This window comes from Equus przewalskii, chromosome 3, assembly GCF_037783145.1.
Source record: "Equus przewalskii isolate Varuska chromosome 3, EquPr2, whole genome shotgun sequence".
NCBI lineage: Eukaryota > Metazoa > Chordata > Mammalia > Perissodactyla > Equidae > Equus > Equus przewalskii.
This window is the reverse complement of record NC_091833.1, coordinates 6,218,422-6,239,488: the sequence shown is the minus strand read 5'-3', so window position 1 is coordinate 6,239,488 and position 21,067 is coordinate 6,218,422. Positions and strand designations below refer to the sequence as shown.

The following is a 21,067-nucleotide window of genomic DNA, read 5'->3' as shown; positions in this document are numbered from 1 at the left end:
AGTGAAGCCAGAATGCCCAGCCGAGAGACCCTTCTACTGCCCCCAGGCCTGGAGAAGTGCTCCCCGCAGTGGCAATAACAGCAAGAGGAACATTCAGTGCTTACTAAGTGCCAGGCATTGCAACAAGCATCTTATCAGCATTATCTCATTTAATCCAGCAATAACCACGTAGGAGGCACTGCTATTTTAAAGATGAGGAAACTGAGGCACAGAGAGAGTCAGTCAGTCCCCAAAGCCACAGGGGAAGAGCTCAGTTTTAGACACGTGGAGTTGGAAATGCCTGTGGGACACTGAGCAGACGGGCATGGCGCATCAGAGAAACGTGCATCTAGAACTTGCAGATTTGGGAACATCACACATACACACATGCACACACCATTCTGTGCTTTAAATCTCACTGTGTCTGAGTTGGGATGGCAGAGAACTCTAAGTGAAGCCAATGTGGCAAGTTTCTCAAGTCTTGGCTGCAACGAAGAGAAAATGATGGTTGGCGCATCAGGAAGTCTGTCCTGTCCTTCTGGATTCTAGCATGGGGAGGAAAAACACAGGCTCTGGAGTCTGACTGCCTCTGTGGCTGAGCTGGCCATGGGCAAGTGACTTACCCTCTCTGTACCTCAGTTTCCTCATCTGTAAAGTGAAGATATTTAGAGCACCTACTTCAGAGGGTTGACAGGATTCAATTTTTCATATGTAAGGCCCTTAGAATAGTGCCTGACACATGGTAAGCAGTCAATAAGTGTCAGCTATTTAGAGTACTAGGCACTTAGAGCCACAGTAAAGCTACTAAAATCGATAGTCATTTTTATACTACCTAAGCCTTTATTTCTCCTTCTCCCCCTGTTCAGCATCAACCATCTCTACCAGATTAGCCAACGTCTCTAACCTGGATGCCTTCTGGATGGTGGTGGTGATGATGATGATGATGATGATGATGATGACGACGACGATATAGCAGCTCACATTATTAAGCACTTACTACATGCCAGGTCCTGCTCACATGCATTATGTCACTGAATGCTAAAAATAAGTCTATGAGATAAAGGTATTATCATCTCCACTTTGTGGATGAAAAAACTGAGATGCACAAAGGTTAAGCAATTTGCCAAATTTTACATGATAATAAGCAACAGAGCCTAATCTAAACCCGGCATCAGACTCCAGTGACCAAAGCCAACATCCATGAAAACGGATTTACACTTTACCAAGTGCTCTCGTGAACGGCATCTCATTTAATGCTCGTAAAAGGTAAGTGAGTTAGGTAGAGCTAATATTATTAACCACATTATTACACGCAAGGAATCTGAGCTCAGCTGAACTAAACAATCATTCAATATCAAAATTAGTCCACGAGTTGAGCTACGACTGGAAGTCAGGTGTTCTAACTCCAGGCCCAACCCATTTAAACTGAACATGGAACACAATGTACTGAAGGCAAACGCCCAATAATCAATCAATCGGTTTGAGTCTCTGCCATATGGTGGACGTTCGTAAGGTCACAGGACCCGGCCACTAGGAGCTTACGATCTAGGGAGGGAAATAAAATACACACACGAGGTGGAGGGTGACCTAGGGGGTTATATAAAATAACTGTTGAATTCAGTAAAGCTCTTAGAATTGAACTTGACTTATAAAAATCATTTATAAAGTAGCTATCTACTTGACTAGAACGTCCTAATCATTGCCTGTCATAGTCTTAATGTTATCATTTAACACTGATCTGCTAAGAACTCTTATCCTCTTCATTTTGAGGCAATAAAAACTAAACTGTAGATCTATAAGAACAAAGATATAATTAATAAATTTCACCACATGTATCTCCCCACCCTTAAAAAATCGTATTTTTCTTTAGATTCCTGAGGTCAGAGCTATGTCTCACTATAACGAAGCAGCTCATGCTATTGACAATATGACTATTAAAACTCTAAATGAAGTAACAGTCTGCTAGGGAAAGATAATTCAGTGAAAATCACGTGGGCAGAGATGCCGCACTTGTCTTCAGATAACATCTACCTAAGACAAACGCAGTCCCTGCCGAGGCCACTCCGTAAACACCACCACCTACAAAGTCCTCAGTGTCTGCATGACTTGCTACTAGGCACATGCATCTTCAGAGGAGATGGACAGATAAGACACACGCACACATACAACTGGGGGATATAGTTCTCAAACAGGAATCCAGGACTTATTTAAATGCCTATTAAATCAATGATTTAAGCACATATTACTAGTGCGTTAACAGTAACTACGAAAAGGAAGACACTTTACAGTGGCTACATAAAATATAATCAGAAAGTTATTAATAACAATAACAAAAACTATCACTTACTGAACATTTATCATGTGCAGGACCTATCCTAATCGCTTTTCGTACATGCCTCATTAAATCTTCCAGTGAAATGGGTTGTATTATTCTCCCAATTCATAGATAAGAAAACCAAGGCACAAAGCTATGAAGCAACTTGCCTCAGATGACACAACTGGCAAGCGGGGGCCCAGGACTGAAACCCAGGTAGCGTGGTCGCAAGCTCACCCTGTCACCCACTAAACTACGGAATGACTAATAACTCAGGGAGCGCTTCTGATGAGACGGAGACACAGCCTCTCATTTCATCCTTCCAACAACCTGACGAGGCTGGCTGGCCTCATCAGCAAACTCATTTTACAAGTGGTTAAGAACTGGCCCAGGACCTCACTACCAGTGGGGGCAGAGTAAGGGTGGTTAGCGAAAGTGGAGTAAATGAGGCTAAGTTCTTGACGGCGATTTCAGTAACAGACTAGAGCAAGTTCAGAGACGGTCTCAACTTGCGGAAGAAGCAGTGCCTCACACCCTGTCTGGAGTCCCACTCGGACACAAGGACAGAGGACCCGAGGTCACAGGGAACGGCATCCGTTTTTGAATACAGAAGGCAACAGCCAACTTGTTGAGCCTCATATCTACCAAACTACCTTTCCACCTAGATCGACTCCAGATATCTCAGCTCCTCCTAGCTATAACGCCCCAAATCAAGGCTGAAAGTGATAATATCATTTAGGATTTTTGGTCACCCTTTCTCACATTTATGAACATTACATATGAAAGGAATAAGAATGTCAGACAGAAACACTAACTTCTGAATGCTAGCATCATCCAGAAGGTGCTTGAGTTTGGCAGATGCTATTGTGTTCATGTTCAGCGCCACTGAAAGCAACCGCCATGAGATCCACTGTGTGGCTTCAGCAGCACAAACGTAGCTTCTTTCTAGTGAGAACAGATCCAATGTTCACATGAGCAATCAGTGTAAGAAGATGACTTAGCATCTCCAAGTTTATCAGAAGTTGTGTCTACAGTTCATGGGAACAAGAGTTCCAACTCCAGCCTCCTCAGATATTATAAAAGAAAACTATCACTACGCTGCATTCATTTCCTTAAATCATTCCAACTATGATTTAGAAGAAAAGAAACCACCAGGACAGCTCAACGAGGACAGAGGGACCCAGCACAGGAGCGGGCTATGTGGCGTCCTCTAGCACGGGCACTACTAAGAATCCATGTAGTAGTCTGCCTTTGCCCTTAACTCCGCTTTCAACGCCTCCCTCTCAGGGCACGATGAGTTCTAAACTACATTTTGTTCACTTTCAGGGAAAGAAAGTAATTATTCCAACTTCGATTATTAATACTTTTTAAAAGCTGTATCCCGTAATGAAACACCTTGACATAAACAGGTAGAGACTGTGTGGAGTTTGGCCTTGGCGTTAAATAGGTAATGTGGTCGCCACAAAGTTGCTTTGAGAGCCCCAAGGACAACACACGCCACATTTCCATCTTGAGTAATATAATCTAAGACCTGCAAAATACTTCCGCTGTAGCTAAGAATTCCTACTTAACTGTAACTTGCCACATTCAGAACGGCTTTATGCTTTGATAAGCAGATATTACTGGCTCGTCTTATAGAGATAATTGCCTCCCCTGCCTTGTTCGGTGGTGATACATTCCATACCCAAAGATTAAACTGTTGTAGAAAACCAGCGATGGGCACAGTCTTTTCAGGCTGCAATTGTCTCCATGAGACTGAGCAGGAACTCCAACTTCGGGGTTTAGACAATGGGTATTCTGAAAGGATTAGAAAAATGGGCAACAACTGAGCCTCCTCCTCCCTCCTGTGTTCGAGTCCACCACCTGCTGCGGTATTTTTGTTTCAGTAACAAAGAAGCCTTCATGTTTGAGGCTCATATTTAATGTTTGCTGAACCGGCCCCTTTAGTTTTGGTTAACTCTTAAGGAGCAGAAAAAGCAGCGTTTCTTGCCTGACAAACAAATAAATCCACCACCATACTTTCCTGAGTGGCCCCCACAAACAAATCTGTGTGGATTTGTGAACACATGTGCATCTGCCTGCTCACCTTACTACACCACCCAGAGTCAGGAGATGCTCTATTTATATTTAATAAAGTATGAGCAGTCACGAAGAGCCGCATAACATTTGTGATTTCATGGTTCACTACAGTAACAGGTGCTGTGGTAAACAGGAATGCAAAGTGTTAAAAAGAAAGGGGGAGGTCACCTCAGAGACATTAAGCAGCTTTAAACACTGACAGCAGAAAGGGAAAATTTTTAAGCAATTTGGTCGGGTCAGTACAAAGTAACACAGGTCAAAGGAACAAAATGGCACCCAAAAATTCTGCCTATTGATAAATGGGCACACTGTCTTGTGGTTGGTTGCACAGGCAAAGGCTGAGCAACTGTTGTACGGGGATAAAAATATGCTCTCTTTGTGGCACTCTGACAATAAGTTACTTCAGCTTGGTGCACGCTTGAGGCCCCCATTCTCCCCGTATAGGCGGCTAGGGTATACATTAATGAAAACAAAAGGGTCCATTTTCATTGTAACCATGCAGAAGGGTTAAGCATTTGACCTTCAAGTATGGTGTGCTTGTGCTCAGTGGAAAGGTTCTTGACAATATAAACAAGAATTACTGCTGTTAGAGAAAGGGGACACAATTAAAAACAATCTCAGATGCTTGTCGTACAGCTGTTCGAGTTTCAGCTCTGTCTGACCTCTAAGGATGCTACATGTTTAAGGGAGACAATTTAAGATATTTTACTGAGTCCCTTAACCATTCTCCATCGCCATCCTTCCACTTGGGAATACCTATCCTTAAACACAAGGCGCTTTTCCAGTAATGAGAGTTTACGCTGTGGGGTTTACTCTGAGAGCCATTTGCCTCCCCAGTCTGTCCTCTATTTGCTATCTGACCGCCCTGAGAAGAAGCCAGAGGCCAGATCTTATAGGACCTTGGCAGAAGGCAGGAATGTTTGACTTTAGAGGGCATAATTCCTTTAAAATAGTTGGGATTTTTTTTAAAGCAAAATCTTATCACACCTTACTTTCCAAAATAGCTGTTACTGAAGAAAAGTTTTTACTCTGTTAATAATTTATCTGAAAAGTATTTTTCTTTATTTTAACAAAAATACAGTTACTTATTTCTAATCTACAAAAGAGAAAGCACAGAGACATTCCAAACACAGTTAGAAACAGGCCAAAAAACAAAAACAAAAACCCCCTAGAATTTCTCCCGAGACAGGAGAAAAGGCGACGGTTAGGTAAAGGACGATTCCTTCACACGGAGGGAACGCCGTCTGCCTGCTGTTTGGCCTTCTTGAGTCAGCACCAGGCTCTGAAACTGCCACGAACAAGAGGGTCCCTGGGAAGGGGGCCGCGAGGAGGTGCTGCCCAGCGCTGGGGCAGGACAGGGCTGGACGACGAGGGACTCCTGCCGGGGCCTGCAGAGGAACAAACCTCGCAGCCCGCTCCAGGTTTGAGGAGGTGAGACTTCCCACTTCTCGGGAAGAAAGGCAGGCAGACTGAGGTGGAACAAAGGCGAGAGGCAGGCCAAAGCTCGTGAAGAGCGCGGCACAGGCAAAGTTTTGCTTGTCAAACACACTTTAATCTCTAAAGTCGCTGGGCTTTGATGTTGCCCCAAACAGAAAACCTACATGGTTTGCAAGATTTACAGCATTTCTAGTGGGAACAGTTTCATGCTCCAGGGTTTTTCCTTCAGAGATTAAGGTTTATTTTATCCCTGATGTTCAGTGTGTCTGACTATAAGGGCCTCATCAGAGACAAGGACATTTTCCTGCCCTCTGACTCATCAAATACACCAAACTTTTATTCATCAAATCAAGTTCGTTTTTCAGGGAACAAAGCTGCTGGAGATGATCCAAACTGTGGGGTAATCACTGTCATTCTGACAAGACAGAAGTGTTTCTTTTGCAAAGAGTCAGCTCCTAAGAGCGATCACAAAAAGTGACTTAAAAATGGCTGCACTAATCTTATATCATAAAAGACCACACAATTCATCCCTGAAGTCGAAATGAAAAGCAAAACAGACAGGGAAAGAAAGAAACAGATCAGCACCTCTGCCTCAAGGGCAACCCCACAAACCCCTGCACTCGCACAATTCTGAGCCCTTTAAAGGGGCCCCGGGAGGTGCAGTTCACTGGGAGGAGCTCAGCATTTCCACTAACACTCCATTCCTTAAGTTGGCTCTAACGGTTCTGACCTCAAAGTGGGACCTGACCCATCGGGATAGAACCTTATAAGGCACTAGGCTAAGAAGCTGGCAGCAAATTTCAACTGGATCATGGATCACAATTTCAGCTCGACTTAGAGAAATGGCAGGAAGGATCACAAACGAATCTTTGCCTGGATGTGGGGATACCTACTTCTGACCTTGGCACCACTGCCAACTGAAAGGAACTGCGGGCAAGTCATTTCCCGGTTCTTCACACTTCGTCCAGAAAAGGCTCTACCCCAGCATTCGACACGTCTAATGCAGTCTGCTGATGACGACTCTTTCGCCATGGCAAGCAGGGATCATTCAATTTTGCCAAAACAAAAGGTCAAAGGAGAAAGGAGTTCCCTAGAGCCCCCTCTAAAGGCACAGGTTTAAGAGAAAAGGCGCACATTCCCACTTCTAGGCGTGGAAGCGTAAACAAACCCCGCTGGGGTCTCATCCATAATGACGCTAATGGAAGACACACCTTCTATGCTCAAGTATGTCAGCGCATCTCTGAGGTGCCAGCACAGAGAACCACAGAACAAACTCGGGAGGGGAAGAGACTTGTCTAACACCAGAGCCTAAAATACAACCCAGGGGTCCTGGCTTCTGACTGCACAAGCTTCTAGAGATGCCACTTGAGGTTGCCCTAGGACACACGCAACGGAAAGTGAGGTTTCACTGGAAATTGCAACAATTTGATCCTTCTCCAACAATTTGATCCACTACACTGGAATAATACCCAACCACCTTCCTGGGCTTTTCCACAGAGACACATAATAAAGGTATGTTTGTCCCTGTGGGGGTCAGTTTCTTCCACGCGATTTGCAACAAAGCCCACCTTGGATTTTAAGAGAGCGAGCCTGTAGTTAAGAGTATTGGTTGTTCATTTTGCTCCACAAACACTACCACAACTTTGTAACTGCTATACAGCATTAACAGTTTCCTCGGCCTTAGAGACCAAATTAATCACAAAATCAACAATCTGTTTTTATGCCACAGAGTTCAATTTTAGCTTTCAACATAAAGTGCAAAAACACAGCCAGTGCCCAGTGCAGCTTGGGAGAGGCATTGCTAAACTGCCTCCCATATGAGATTTAACACAACAATGGTTTTGCAGATTAGAATGTCTCCGGCTTTAGGTCAGCCTTTACTCAGTCCACTACTGGGCAACCGCATGTCTCCAGGCTAATTTCTGGAGGAACTCAGAAGAAAGCTGACTGCCACACCTCCCTCCAGCTGAAACGTGCTCCCTCTCAGCACCTCAGGCTGACCTACGAACATCCCCAGCAGACAGAACTGCTGAGAAACTTCCTCTCAGATCAGACCACAGACATATACACAGTCCACCTATCTTCTCTGACCACGTCCCTCTGCCTTTACCATCCCACTGAAACTCTTTCCATGCTGAACGCAACAGCGGGGTTGCTTTTGACCCTTCTGTCGTCTCTGCAGGGCTTGGCACCATTAATCTCCCCCAATTCTACCATCTACTCCGGGTTTTCTTCGGACCCCTGACTGCCACCTCAGTTGTCTCACTGGATCTCCGTGCTTGCCCTTTGTACTAGATCATTCCCCGCTGCCTCTGATGCTCTTCACTCTGTAATCTACATCCGCTCTCACTCCCTCCAAAGACCTCAGCCATTGCCTCTATGGAGATGACTGCTATGTGTCAGGTGCTTTCAAGCATGAATTGACATATGGGAGAACATCGCCTGGCACACGACAGGCACGTAAGGAAGGCTGACTGAAGACATGAATCAAACTCCCAAATCAACACTTGGCTCTGATGTCTCTAGCGAGCTCCAGATCAGTATTTCCAGATCTTCTTAGATGCTCTGCTGGCTTCTTAAACTCCACAGGCGCTCAAACTTCCTCCTGTCTGTTCTTCAGCTTGGTAAGTGGTATCATCATCCAACTAGTAACTAAAACTAGATATCTTATAAAACCGCCTGTGACTCTTCCTCATCTCTCATCCTCAACAGCCAATTGATGGTGAAGTTCTATGTACCTATTTAAGAACAGAACAAAACTCTGGAATTCATCCGTCCTTTTCGTTCCCTGCATTACTCTCCTGGTTCAGAGCTTCAGTATTTCTTCCCAGAATATTTGCAACAGGCCTTTCTGCCCCAGCCTCTCCTCTCTACATTCTATCCACCGTGCTGCTGCCAGTTACAATTTCGAAAAACTGGATCCGACTAGACCACTTTCCTATTCAAAAATCTTTCACACTAATTCCCACCATTATCTGCAGAACAAGGGCCAAATTTCTAAGCATGCCATTCAAGGCTCTTCATAAACTGTCATCTTTTTTCATTTGTTCTCTAGTTGCTAGGTGCCTGCTCCTCTCTCTTCCACCCCATCCCAAACAGGCACCTGAAGCGCCAGTGACAAGGTGCTCCATCATTTCACAAACATGGTCTGGCACGTTCTAGAGCTGTGCCCTCGTGCCTACTGTATACACTGCCTAAAACGGGCCCTGTCCCTCTTCTTCAGCTGCCAAAACTCTGCCCACTAAAAGCTACCCTTCATTCAAGGCAGAATTAAAAGGCCCCTCCTCTCCCACGAAGCTTCCCCAGTTTTCTCAGTGACTTACACTCTCTGGGACACTCTCATAACATTTTGTTTCTCCCTCTCACTTGACATTCCACGCCATGTCGTATTTCTGTGTATGTCTATTTCTTTAACATGCATGTAGGTGCTATAAGTGCAGCAAGTCTTGATTTTTCTCCAGTGCTTGACCCATAAAGTGTTGAAAAAAAATTCAACAACTATTTGTTGGATTGAACTGACCTTACCTGGACTTTGTGCCCACCTAGTAGATGCCAGCTGAATGTGAAATGTACTTTGTCAAAAGACTTTACGGACTCTACTAGAAGATGGAACAATTAGGAAATGGCAATCTGGGCACCATCCCAGGCCAGCTGGTAAAAGCAAGAGGGATATGGGGCTCTCAGAGAAGGATGCTAAGTTATCTTAATTTCAGCCCATAGAGAAAACAAATGGATACTCTCTTGGGGGTTTGAAGGTTATCACATTTCCCCCTCATGCTCAAGATGTGTTTATAAACACAGAGGCTATAATAAAACTCACATGAGAGACAAACTCAACCCCAGCAAGTGTTTACATTCTAATCAGGACAACAAATCACTTCTCACCAGGAGACTCCAATTCAGTCAGCATGAGGATTCTTGTACATATGCCAAGGGCACCCTGGGCCAGAAAACCTCCTGGTCCCTTCAAGCTGGATGGTGATTCTGGATATCAACACAAGAAGAATAAGAAAGAATGGCATCTAAATGACACTTCTGAAACCACTATCTAGATTCTGCATGGCTCCTAAGTGCCACAATATATGGGCCCTTGATATTTCCTGATTTGTCACCTAACTCTCAACCTAGACAAGCACAGGGCAGTATCAAGGATGATGGCTCCTGACCTTTATGACACAAGAAGGCTGTGGCCAAGGTTCCCAGGGTTGCTTATGTCTGTCAAGGAAAAGGAAAATATGACCACCCCCAGGAACCTTGGCCTTTCTTAAAGTCTAAGGTGAATGATGTTTGGAAGATACTGAAATTAGGAAAGGAATATTACAGGGAGTGTATAACTTATCCTTACCAATTCACTCATCTATTCATAATTTGTTAAGAGTTGGACAGTGGTTTCACCATAGGCTTACATGGAATGGCTGTACATTTAGGACTTGCCTCTTACAAAGAAAATCTGATGAGGGCTGTCTTATTGCAGATAACAGTACAAATGAATACTATGGAATTGACTTGTATTCTAATAATTGGGAGGAATATGTACAAAGAAAGTACATGGCTATTTACATTCTATTTTACAACATGATCAACAATTCCCAGTTCTTTGTCGAGGGATGGTTAACGAGAAATTAACTAGCAAAAATCACATGAGCTATTTGAATGTCTCTAGTAGCAGTGGATCTTCACGGAACAGTTAAATGCTCTCAACTTCTATCTGCCATAAATACTCAATGCCTCCAGAATAAAGCTTGAACTCCCGGGCACGGCTTTCACGAGGGTAACAGGAAAGCATAGCACAGGGACCTGATCTATCAGACAGGTCAAGGGAGTCTTTCCTGAGGAAGTGGCAAATTGAGCTGAGATCTGAATCATGAGTAGAAATAATCTATCTATCTATCTATCTATCTATATATATATAAACGTTTTTGTGAGAGAAGACATTCCAGGAAGAGGAAACATGTGCAAAGGCCTTGAAGATGAAAGGAGCACAATGCATTGGACTCACTGAAAAAATGCCAGTAAGGTAAGTGTTAACCTACAAACAGAGTCAAAATGAAAGGCATTTATTTAGGGATCACAAAATTGCAATTCAGCGAGCAACGACTCAGGTAAAAACCCAAATAATGTCCCGATTAGAGGAGAGGGGCTCAGGGTTTTTACAGGGAAAAGGAAGGAAGATGAGGTCAGTTGTATTAAAGAAGAGTTAATTGGTGCTAGATGAGGTAAGGCTAGGTTTGTGCTTCATAAATTGCCTTCAGATTTGATCACCAGCAAAGTGCAGTTCCCCAGTCCTTACAAACAGGATGTTCTTGTCATACTGACTTCTTGGAATGTTGGCAGTTTGGTCCAGTTTGGAAGATAAAGAAAACAAGATGTGCAAGGCAATTCCTCGGAAATTTTCATTTAGCTCTACTCATGTTGTCTTTCACATAAGGAATAAGTAAAGTGGCTGGAGGGAAGGTAAGGCAGGAGAGGTGGGCTGAGGTTAAAATATTTTAGTCTTGATGCTAAGAGCAACTGGAAACCACTAATGAGGTTACACAGGGAGGGGGCACCATTAGATCTACATTTGAAAACACTGCCCTGGCTGCCATGTGAAGAACACAGGAAACCAGACAGCAAGCTACTGCAAGAGCCCAAGGGCGTGAGCGTGGTGTCTTGGACTAGACTAGTAACAGCAGACTTGAAAAGAAGTGAACAGACTCAAAAGATATTTCAGGGGTGAAAGTTCTCAGGTTGGATATGTGGGGTAGGGAGAGGGAGGGTTCAAGGATGATTCCTCTACTTCTGGAATGAAGAGAGAGACAGGCAGTGGTACCATTTCCCGAGTTAGGGAACTCCAGGAGACTAGCTTTGGGGGACTGCCAGTCCCACTTTAGGAGCCTTGAATAGAACCTGCACCCCTGCCTCTACCACTACACACACCACTCCCTCCACAGGGAAAGGCTACTCTTCCCGTCCCCATCTCCACTTGCCCAAATTCTCCCCATTCGGTAAGACTCAACTCAAAAGTCCCGGCTGGTCACGAAGTCTTCTGAAATCCCACCATCTTCCAAGATTTCATAGTACTCTTGGTACCTTTTATCAACGTCATCTTCCACCTTATATACAAATTATAAATATGTCTGTTTCCCTCCCGAGTCCTGCACAGAATTCAGGAAACACAGCAGGTACTCAATACATTCGCGTGGGTTTAAAGTGAGAGAGCTTTCCTGTTCATTTGCTAATATGTTCCTGTATTCATCCACGCAAGCAAACTAATTTAGTGAGAGGTCAGACACCTGTTGAACAGTAGTTCTCAGCCCTGAACACATACCAGAATCACCTGTGGGGCCTTCCGAACACACTGCAACTTGGCGATCGATCGGCATCCACTGGGAGCCGCAGCTTAGACCAGATACAGCAGCACTGGCGGGGATGGGGCCCACGCGGTGCTGCTCCACAACTAAGCCTGGGCGACTCACGCAGCCAAGTCTGAAAGCCACAGCTGCTGAACCCAAGTCCCTGGAGACGCTGCTGATGTCCTTAGAAAGCTGCAGCGTGTCTCTCATGTCCTTCCTAATGCTGCAGCCTCCAGGGCAGAGAAGTCAGACTCCAGAGAAGGCTGAAAAGAAAGGTGTCTGCAGTTGGTAACAGACATAATTATTATACATTTTTTAAACGGGAGAGTTTGTAAAACTGATTAAACCAAGAAGAAGGGGCAGCAGGCCATTCAACAAACATCATGCACAAAGCACTGGCAGGCTACAGAGAGGCCCCTCGGAGGAAGCCTGCGCCCACAAAGCCTTGGCGTCCTCACTCACCCACTTCTCTGTGGGCACTGAGAACACAGCAGTTACGGAAGACAGAGTCCCTGCCCTCAGCTGCTTATGATCTAGCACAGAGAACGGGTAAACATATAAGACATAATTTCAGAGGCTGAGCAATGCTCTGAGAAAAAATAAAGCGGGTAAAAAGACAGAAAAAGGACCCCTCTGAGATGACTTTTGAACGGACACCTGGACTGAAAGCACGCATCCAGACGCACACCGACACGGATGAGGGGAGAGTCCAGGAGACCTACAGGAGTGAGGCAGGTGAGAGCTAGGGGCACTGAAGTAGCAGGGAGCTGGAGAAATGAAAGAAGAGAAGAGATGCAAAATAATAATGCTAAAGATACGTCCGGCAATGTGCGAGACACTGCATCTATCACCTCGGGCAACCCTCACAACAACCCCGTAAGGGAAGCACTTTCATTAGCCCCATCTCACAGGTGAGGAAGTTTGAGACGCCTAGAGTGATTGCCCAATATCGTGCCCAGTGAAATGATGGAGCCAAACCCTAGCTTCACCAAGTTGAGAGCTGAAGCTCTTAACCCAAAACATCTAAGCTTCACCTCCTGAGAATTAGTTTACCAACACAGTTTAGAAGGGTCAAAGGAAAGCTCTCCACTTGTCCTGAGACCTCTTTTCATCCTTGCCTTTACTTGAAAATATAATTCTAACCACTCCCCAGTCATCTCAACCCTCCCTAAAGTCGTCTTGAAACAAACTCTCCCCTAGGAACCACGTGTGCAGGGTGATGGCTTCAACCCGCAGTCCCGCAGCCAGGCAGAAAAGGGCCCAGAACAGAGGACGAGTCACGCTGAAATGGCCTAATGAAGACAGACAGGGCGAGGAAGAGCGGAGGTGAGCAGCAGACGCCGAGGAGGCTCACCACATCGGAACACAACAACTGAAACTCAGACCTGAAAAGAAGCCAGCAGGAACAGAACTCTAACCAAAACACCAGGCAACGTGCCATGTTTCCAGGGGCAAAGAGCTTCCCTTCACCTTCCACTGACAAAATCAGCCAAGGCAGAGAGCCCTAAGACTCGGCAAGATAAAGGGCCACATACTTCCCGCGTAGAAGTCAACTCCACCACACAACAACGTCACCGGAGGTCAGGGTAACCGGTCTGATCACATGGACTGATTCAGCTAATCTGGCACGCCACTCCACAGCAAAAGAGAACAGCTTTCCTGCATCTACCGGCCAAGGAAGCATGAGCAGAAGCTCTACATCTAACGGGATTCTTTGGTTGCAAGTAACAGAATGGAGCTTTAGCTAAGATTGTTATGTTGATTAAGAGAGCAGACTCAAGCCAGACTGCCTCGGCTAACTGCAAACCCCAGCCCTGTCACTCACTACTTCTGTGAGCTTGACAAAGTCACTTAACCTCTCTGAGCCTCAATTTCTTCATCTGCAAAACAGGAATGAGAGAACTGCAAATGAAAACTGTGAGACACCATTCTTCACCAATCACATTTGCAAAAAGTCAGAAAGTCTGTTAATATACTACACTGGTGAGGATGTGGGGAAAACAGGCACTATATCACGTAAACTCTACATATAAATACATATATATAATACACACATGTATGAACTCTGCTACAAGCTCTATTTATGGAAGGCAATTTGACCATCTCCCTTAAAATTAAAAATACACACAGCCTTTGATCCAACAATTCTACTCCTAGGTATTAATATAGATGTTGTATGTGAAAATCTTCTGTATTAGGATATTCTTTACAACATTCTTTGTAAAAGCAGCAGACTGAAGACAACAGAGGACTGGTTAAATAAATTATGAAACCACACAATGAAAAGCTACAGAGTCATTTAAATGAATGCACAAATATGGAAAGATCACTAAGACAGTATTTATTCATTTGGAAAAAAAGCTCATAAGTGTTTGTAAGCATACAGAATATCTCTGGAAAGGTACAGAAAATTGCGAATAGTGCTAGTCTCTGGGAAAGGGAAACGGGAGGCTGGGGGAGTGAGTGGGGAGAAAGACTTACTTTGCACTGTACATGCTTTTACACTTTCTGAATTCTGCACCATGTGCATGTGTCGGCAAACAGTCCTGGGAAAGCTCATCTGAAAGATGGAGTAGCCGACTAAGGCAATGCACCTCTACCTGTAGCCACTGAAGGAAGCTGATCCACAAGATAACATCCAGATGCTATTAGAGAAGGAGGAAGGGATGCTGGGTGAACAAAACAATTGTCCATCTCAACATGAACGAGCCTAATTTTGATATGTCAGGCCCAAACACAGGGCAAAGAAAAAGCTCCAGAGAACACTCATTTTATTATACTCTGCTAGTAGCATCCAGCTGAAAGCTGGTAAAAGCATTAGAGAAGGCACAGCCACTGAGCACTTTGGGAATGGTGGAAAACACTGAACTGGGAATTGGGAAACCTGGGTTCTATGTCCACCAGTATTTGGCTCTGTTGCCCCCAGGCAAGCCTCTGTACCTTTGGGCCCTTCCTTTTCCAAAAGGAAGAGAAGGGGATGATGATCTCTCGGGTCCCTTTCAACTCTGACATTCCAGGATTCCATGGCGTTGGACCTCAGCTTGCCAGAGCCTAGCAGTGTGGTACCCAGTGTGGTATGGCTGCAGTCAGTAGGATGTTTAGGTTGATGGATGGCGAGATTCAGTACAAGACTGATATTGGGCTAGTTTTTGTCATGTAAGTAGGCACCAGTACAGTCAATAAATAAAGAGCAGAGGATAAATGTTTCAGGCCTTGAAAGCAATTAAGCAATGACAAATCTGACTACATCTCTGCTACCAGTTTCTCTGGCATTGTGGGAAATAAAGACATATCAAAGGAGAATTCTAAAGAGCATTAAGCCCATTTGTTCTCTAGGGAAGTGTGACTTGGTGACTCTCATAGGGTTCTCTGGTAAAATGAAACAGTAGCCCCATAGTGTCATTTCTCCATCTCACTAATGTATAGGGGAATGGTGGCCCCTAAATTAACTCAAGACCTTAGATTCCTGAACAGAATCACAGTAAAGGCAATCTTGCAGAAGCCCAAGTCTAAAGAACAAACTAAGAGAGAGTTATTAATCACTCAAGAATTAACACTTGTGCCTTAGAAGTAATAAAACCAGTCACTGGAAAATAATAACATCACACAGAGGGAAAAAGAGAGAGTCTAGCAGAAATCTATATAGAAAGGTGGGAGAGACCAGAATGAACAACCACCATTTACATTCCAAACATTTATTCAGTCTTTCAAGTGGTATGGCTGACATGCCAAAGTGCGATGGCAAATACAGGGCAGCATGGAGTGCACAATCTCTAGTGTGGGGCTATTAGCCAAAGAATGGGGAGATACGCGTGGGAAAGAAACTACCTGATTTCAGCAGTGGAGATGACAGATTACCACATCCGCTATCCTGAACCAAATCAAATAACTCATGAACGATACTCTGGCTGTATTTCAACATACTTTTCCGCAAGGATTTCAGTCCCCAAGACGGTCACCTCCACAAGAGGCCATGGAGATGTCATTTCCTCCAAACCACAATCCCAATCACAAAAAAATAAAACGAATTAGACCTAAACGAGGAAGAGAGCCGTAAGTGGCTCACACGTGGGAAGACTTGCCTCTGATCAAAGTCCAAAATTATTAGGCTGGTATTCAAATTATGAGGAAAAAAAAAAGACCTTGGGAGGAGAGCACCTCAACTCAGCTGTAACGTTCCTTCTGAAAATGGACAGCGCTGCTTGTTCCCTGCATTCAGGACGCACACTGGCTGTGAAATCAGTGTACAGGAGACAACTTTGACTTGTTTCCCAAGGAAAACCTTTGCAAATGCAAGGTAACAAAACAGTTTTCATTTTATGTTTAGTCCCACACTTTAGTACCTGGCCTCCCCAACTTTGAGAGCAAGCCTGTCATTAAGGGGGAAGCACTGTACCTCGCAAAGAAATGCATTAGAATAAGCAGGGCCTTAGTCATCTTCCTAATCTTCTCTCTCACTCCTGGACTCACACAAACCATGCTCCATCCAGGCTAGTCAAGTTTGTGACAGGATCTCGGGTTTTCCCACCATGATGTCTCTGCTTCTACCATCTTTGAATATCCTCCATCCATCTCCATCTATCAAAATCCTTTGTATTCCCAAAGGCCTATCTCAGAATCCACTTTTCTCCTTTGATTTTCCTTCCTCTGAATTATTTACCACCTTGGGCCTTATCAACCTGGGAGACATAAGTTCTGGCCATTTGTATAACTTCACTTATCTGCACAAGGTGGAGCAGATGAATGATGAAATGACTAGGATGAAGAAAGAAAATTTCTCTTCTGATATCACTCTATTAAAATAGGTTTCAAATATAATTATTGTCCAATTTTTTAAGATATCTTTCATAAAAATATCTCAGCGTGGAACAATAAAAACTAAAAGCAGAAGGGGAAGGATTTCTGAATTCTCAGATTTTTTTTTTTAAAGATTTTATTTTTTTAAAGATTTTATTTTTTCCTTTTTCTCCCCAAAGCCCCCCAGTACATAGTTGTATATTCTTCACTGTAGGTCCTTCTAGTTGTGGCATGTGGGACGCTGCCTCAGAGTGGCCTGATGAGCAGTGCCATGTCCGCGCCCAGGATTTGAACCAACGAAACACTGGGCCGCCTGCAGCGGAGCGCGCGAACTTAACCACTCGGCCACGGGGCCAGCCCCTGAATTCTCAGATTTTTAAAAGACAGAAACTAAGTGTCTTAACATATTGACCTTTTTATGAGAATATTCCATTCAATTTCCAGGTTTTTCAGAACACTCAACAAAAAGGTCAGGTTCTTTCGGAGCTCTTACTTGCCCCCAAAAATGTAATTGAGCCTATTTCAATCTAGACAGAAAACAACACTGCTTAATTAACTAAAGTGATTAAGCTGGATTCTTTCTCCTACTAAAGAAAAAAAAATTTTAAAGACAGATCCTGACAACCCCAGTAGGCCAGCTTGTGCTACTTATGCCTAGCTACGTGGACACCATATCTAGTCTCTGTCTTGAGACAAAAGAGAGAAGAGCACTCCAGAACAGCCAGTCAGAAGACCTGGACGTCAGCAGCAAACACAACTGATTTCTCCTTCTTCCTCAACAAGGGGACGGGAGGAGAGGCAAGGAGAGGGGACTCTTCTGCTTCCAGTGGGGTTCACATCCAAATCCTGTGTAAGGCTTACCTCCCCCACTTCACCAAGGAGCCAAGTCAGCCTCGTGGCCTCAGACAGCAGAAGCAGTTCTGCTGCTTATAAAACTACGACCAAACTTTTCCCTTTGTTCTAGCAAAAGACTTCCTGTGAGAAAGCAGTAATCCTTCAAAGCTTTCCGGTCCAAAGGTCTCTCCTGGTTTGTCCTTTCCCCGCCCCATGCCCCAGAGAAGCTCAAGCACATCATAAGGCATTTCTTGGTTCCAAGCCGTACTGGGTCTCAAGGACTCCTGGTGAGGAAAGAAAACTGGTCATCTGAACATCCTTTCCCAGGATCTGTCTGAAGTGTAGACAAGCAGCAAAGATGAATATTAATATGCCTGCCATCATCAAAAGCCATTGCATACCCAAAGGATGATAAATATTTTAATCAGTTTTCATCTTGTGTAGCGGAAGTCAGTTTACTCCTCAGAGATTTCTCTAGTTCTGTGCCCAATACCTGTCCAGTACACGCCGCTTTCCCTATATAACTTTGGAAATTAGTAATAAAAAATCCAAGCTTTGTTGGAGATCTTAATTTTATGACAATTTTACTCTATTAAGTTTTTCAAGAATAGGGAAATCTAAAATATGAAGGATGCCAACAAATGAGACAACACACCATGAGTCTAAGTTTTAGCAGCATTGCTACTCAGGGAAACTAACAAGCTACTTACATCTCTCATTTAAAAAAAAAAGATTTTTCATATTTGCGTAAGTTGTTTGCCAGTGACTGCTCAATCTTCTCAGTGCAAATGCTAAAGGCATAAAACAGGACATTCTTGTGCATCCTCTGTGCTCTTGATATTATTTTTTTCTTAAGTGTTAAAAATGCTTTGGGGTATTGTTGGGAAGGTTGGGTTATGCTTGTATAAAAATAAAACAAACCCAAAAGTATTCCTATTGCACAGGACCTAACATTTTAGGAATATGTGCAGTGTTGAAAAGAATTTATTAAAGGCCATGCTACTTAACACAGGTGTGAAGAAACGGCAAGACTGGAACACTGACCTCACATTAATTCATTTCTTTCACAAGGAAGTATGGAGTACCCACTATGTACCAGACGCTGTGCTAGGAGCTGGGGAAACAATAGTGAATAAAGCAAAATCCCTGCCCTCATGGGGATTATCCTAGGTAGACGCAGACAACAGACAACTGCATAGTATCATGGCAGGTGGGAGAGAGAGACACGAAGCAGAAAACAGGGCAGGCGCTCTCTACAAGAAGAGAGAGCTTGGTCAAAGAAACTCTTTCCAAGCAAGAGACATGCGCAGAGAGACCTGAATGAAGTGAGGGAGTGAGTCATGCAAGGACCAGGGAAGAACGTTGCAGACAGAGGCAACAGTAAATGCAAAGACTGTGAGGCAGGCGGGGGTGGGCCATGCTGTAAAGACAGTAAGCAGGCTAGCAGAGGACGGGAAGGGGGAAGAGACGCGTTTAGGGCCAAGGGAGATGGACAGGTTCTGCAGGGCACTAGGCTTGTTGCAAGGAAGCTAGATTTCTGAAAGTGATGGTAAGTTTGAGCCAAGGGAGGGAAATAACCCGACAGATATTTTAAAGGAACACTGACAGGGGTGGAAGCAGGGATGCTATTTCTACAAAGGATGGTGGTTCTTCCCAAGGTGGTAGCAGGGCTGGTGGGGAAGGGTGGCGAGATTAGGAATATATTTTCAAAATAGCACTAACTGGATTTGCTGATAAATCAAGGGGTGAATCAGGAGAACTCCAAGGTTTTAAGCTGGGCAACTAGACAGTGCAAATTACTGAACTGTGCAATATGGGAAGAAAAGCTTGGGGGATTATGGGCATCCAGAGTTTGGTTTTGGATATGCTACATTTGAGATACTTATTACTAGATGGCCGAATACTACCCGCCTTTCCCAACCACTCTTCAGGTGCCCCAGGACATGAGACCCCAGTAGCAAGAAAGTTTTTTTTTTTTTTTTTTGAGGAAGACTAGCCCTGAGCTAACATCTGCCAATCCTCCTCTTTTCGCTGAGGAAGACTGGCCCTGAGCTAACATCCATGCCCATGTTCCTCTATTTTTTATATGTGGGACGCCTACCACAGCATGGCTTACCAAGCGGTGCCATGTCCGCACCGGGGATTCGAACCAGGGAACCTCGGGCCACCGAAGTGGGAACGTGCACACTTAACCGCTATGCCACCGGGCTGGCCCCTCAAGAAAATATTAATCACAGGCATTGGCATATCCCACCATTTCCATCCTTTAAAAAATTCACTGTTAACTGCATGAAAAGTTTATGATGTTAAATAAAAGAGAAGCCCTCTTAATCCCCCAAAATCTGTTAAAGAAGATCTGACGCATAATTCTGGGTATTTTCATAATTGCTCATTTAAATTAATAATATTTAAGTAAGAAGAATATATATTATCAAGCTTCCACCTGCTCCAAGTCTTTATAACCAAAGCAGCTATGTCTAAAACATTGCAAATTAATTTTGATATTTCACTAATATTCCAGATTTTTACTTGAAGGCTCATTTTGTCAATCAATCAAAAACAAGTTAGAGACTATCTGAGATTTTTATACACATCAAGGAAAAATTTAGAAATGAGATTGTCACAGGTAGACTGAGATCATGTAGAGAAAATACAAAAAAGTCCATCATAATTTACGTGTTAGGGAAAAGATGGTATTCAAGATATCGTCTACAAATGATCATAGAGAGACTTTCAGGAGTTCCGAAAAGGCAAAACATCACAGTTTCCTTTTGTTTAAAAAAGGGTCATTCTTTTGCAGAAGTCAATGAAAAGAGAGCAGGATGATGGTTATGTTACTCTTCACGCACACAAGAGCCAACTTTGTGTGTTCCCAGAGCTTTCTGGTAAGTCAAGTTGGGGCCCTTGGAGCACAGTTCTCCATAGAGACACTTTTGCAAAACACGGAAAGATCCCTGGGACAGCCTCCAGGGGTGTTTAGCCCACAGTGGAGTAGAAACATCACCAGAGAAGCACTGAGCTCCAAGTTACTGGAACCCCTTTGGCTCCAGGAAGGAGCCCAGTTTCAGAGGAAGGTGATGAGAAAAGGAGGGGATGCTACCACTAAGGAAGACTCAATCCAGTGACCTCCAAAGTCAGGCTTCCTAAGTTGAGGGCGGTTCACGTTTCCTTCTAAAATCACTGGTGGTGATGACTTTCATGTATACAGTGTTTTATATTTTATCCTAACAATTTTCTTCAGAAGGTAACAGCTTTAGGGACCATTCATAAATCAACTTGGGGGAAAAAGATC

The 21,067-nt window shown here is 44.0% G+C and overlaps 1 protein-coding gene and 1 long non-coding RNA gene across 4 annotated transcripts in view; one reads left to right on the top strand and one right to left on the bottom strand.

Moving 5' to 3' along the window:
• Window positions 1–21,067, bottom strand: part of FTO (FTO alpha-ketoglutarate dependent dioxygenase) — a 352,540-nt gene that overhangs the window by 167,512 nt on the left and 163,961 nt on the right. The gene's annotated exons all lie outside the window — the stretch shown is intronic.
• Window positions 10,023–20,660, top strand: LOC139082441 (uncharacterized). The gene is made up of 3 exons (XR_011538435.1): window positions 10,023–10,085; window positions 10,741–10,826; window positions 20,576–20,660. It is a non-coding gene; the product is annotated as an uncharacterized lncRNA (long non-coding RNA).